We start from the raw sequence: 2980 nt of genomic DNA, 5'->3' as shown, positions 1-2980 counted from the left end.
ATACTCAGTCAGTCAGTCAGTCAGTCAGTCAGTCACAGTCAGTCAGTCAGTCAGTCAGTCACGGTCAGTCAGTCAGTCACGGTCAGTCAGTCAGTCAGTCAGTCAGTCACTCAGAAACCTATGAAACCTATGATTGTGGGTTCGAATCCCGGTTTGCCCCGATTATGTTTCTAAGTTTGTCAGCACCATACCCGTGCTCGTGGGTTTCACAGAAGTGGTAAACGTCTGAGACCTGCATCACTTCGGGCTTTCCTCCCAAATTAGCTGACATGCCGCGATATAACTGGAATACTGTTAAAAGCGGCGTTAAACCCAACCCACTCACTCACAAAAACAATGCACCCAAAACCATAGAGTTCCAAATAACATATACACTATATTGAGATACCCAAATATTTTTTTACAGTTTGTTTAAAAAAATTAAACTTATTTAACTTAAGTACCACAGGAACAGAATGATGTTGTATAAAAGATATAACACCACAATAACCCTTGGCCGCAATGGAATTCTTACATTAACCTTTAATTTTGCAATTTGTAATAGCTTTTAAGGAATGACCATTATATATTTTTGATTCTATGTGCTTATAAAGGAATAATGACTCACCTTCGACCGCCTACGTGGTCTAGTGGTAGATTACCGCGGAGAGTGGAAGGTCCGGAGTTCGATCCCCGGATCATACCAAAAGACGTTAGAAGACGGTACTTGTTGTTGCCCTGTCTGGCGCTCGGCATTAAGGGGCTAAAACAAGGACTAGTCGGCTCGGAGTCAGTATACTGTGTCTGAGTGGGGTATTCATGTTAAACTGCGGCATGGTATCTCAGTGAGCTGGCACTATAAATCGGCATCAGTCCGGTCTAGTACAAGCAGCCACACACACACACACACACACACACACACACACACACACACACGTGCATGCACGTCACTATGTAAGTGTAATAATCTTGAACGCGACGTTAAACCAAATTTCACCTCACCACCCAGAACACTTTCGTGTGTTTATGACCAGACTGGAGTATAAAATCAATTATGAAGTACGAAAAAATGAAAACATCAATACTCTGCAATTCTTTTCACCAAACTACATCATAAAAAGATGTACTGCATTCGACGCAATAAGCGCCCAGGGCGCTCTCAAAATTAGAAATAAGGGGCTCTTATTAGAATATTATTTTGGTGAAAAATAAGTTCAAAGATCGTAAATTTCGTGATTTATGCTGACAGCCTGAAATATTTATATACGACAGATATATTTTTCCAGAATTCAATTGCCCACAATTAAGGATGCATATAACACACGAGTGTTATTATACACAAATAAATAAGTCTTGTGTATATGGATCAATATGAAGGGGTGCTAATTGGGATTGTTCACTGGTCAATGTATTAGCAAATATCGGTGTGGGCGCTTAATATGTCGAATACGGTACATGTACAATTCATAAAAAAATCAATCTGTCGGAGAAATTGGGAGGTAGGTCCAAGTTACAAAGTGAACAAAGAAACATCATACAAGAGAAATGAACCCCCCCCCCCCCCCCCCTGTCTAAACCAGTGGATGGATTGTAAAAGAGAAGGGGATCCATTCTAATATGTGTTAATGTCAGCATCTGCTACAAGCCATCAAATTGACACTAAATAAACCTACAATTTTGATATTAATAGAGCCAAGGTTCAACCACGCAGATAAAGCAAATGGAGCATGTCTTTAAGAAATAAAGGTTGCTCTATCCCAGAGCTCCAGATAAGCTGCGTATCTGCGTGAAATACGCATCAGAAATGCAGAAATACACAGTAAAATATAATCCAACCGTATCAAATACGCAACGAACATTACAGATACGCTACAAAAATAAAACTTGTGCGTATCATCAAAATATTGTGAAGTAACCCTGTGTATTCGATTAGCAATTCAGCAACTTATTTTGAAATTATAAAGGGGCATTCCGTCAACCTTGCCAAACTCCACGATGAATGTATCCTGAATATGAATCTGTATCCTCATATGTAGTTTAATAAAGTATAGTTTTAACCTGAACTGTTATAAAACATAAGGACACTTGCGTTTCATATCCATTCAGTCTGTAGTAAAACCATTATCAAGCACAGTAATAACTAGCATTGAACATTAGACTTAAGACTTTCAGCAGGTTTAATGGTTCCTATAGCAGCCCTTAAACCTGCTGAAGGTCTTAAGTCTACACAAGTCCTTTAAACAAAAGACAGAGAGAAAAAGAAGCTGGATTTCATATTTGACCAATCCCCTAGGGTACCTTGGTCTGTTTGAAGCTCAGCTCGCAAGCTGGCAGAACCTCTGAGGTGCACCCTGACTGTCCGCTTTGATGCACCAAGGAAGCCACCAATTTTTGTTGAAATGGGAGAGAGAGTGAATGAAAATGTTCAGTCTAGATGGGGTTGTGCATGGTCAAAAGGATCAGGAGGGGCCTAAGCACCAGCCCATGACTACCTTGAGGGTCCAGGAAGGGGCCACCCCATCATTATAGACTTAAGACCTTCTGTAGTTTTAAGGGTTCCTATAGAAGCCCTTAAACCTACTGAAGTTCGTAAGTCTACACAAGGCCATTTAACAAAGACAGAGAGAAAAAGAGGCTGGATTTTATTTTTGACCAGTTCCGTAGGGCGCCTGGGGCTGTTTGAAGATTTTAATATCCATATGTAGTTTAATTATTAAACTTTAATAACCATTCTGTCTGTAGAAAATCCATAATCAAACACAGTAATAACTAGCATTGAACTTTTAGATTTTATATTTCCTTCGATTTAATCACATCACATGGAGAACTCAACACAGACATGTACACTGTCTGTTCATCTTGACGCGCCAAGGAAGCCTCCCATTTTTGCTGAAAGGGTTCTGATAGAGCCCTTAAACCTGCTGAAGGTCTTAAGTCTACACAAGTCCTTTAAACAAAGACAGAGAGAAAAAGAAGGTGGATTTGATTTTTTACCAGTCCC

Source organism: Haliotis cracherodii, unplaced genomic scaffold (genome assembly GCF_022045235.1).
Source record: "Haliotis cracherodii isolate W230 unplaced genomic scaffold, xgHalCrac1.p SCAF_25, whole genome shotgun sequence".
Taxonomy (NCBI): Eukaryota; Metazoa; Mollusca; class Gastropoda; order Lepetellida; family Haliotidae; genus Haliotis; species Haliotis cracherodii.
Note: the sequence above shows the minus strand (reverse complement) of the source record.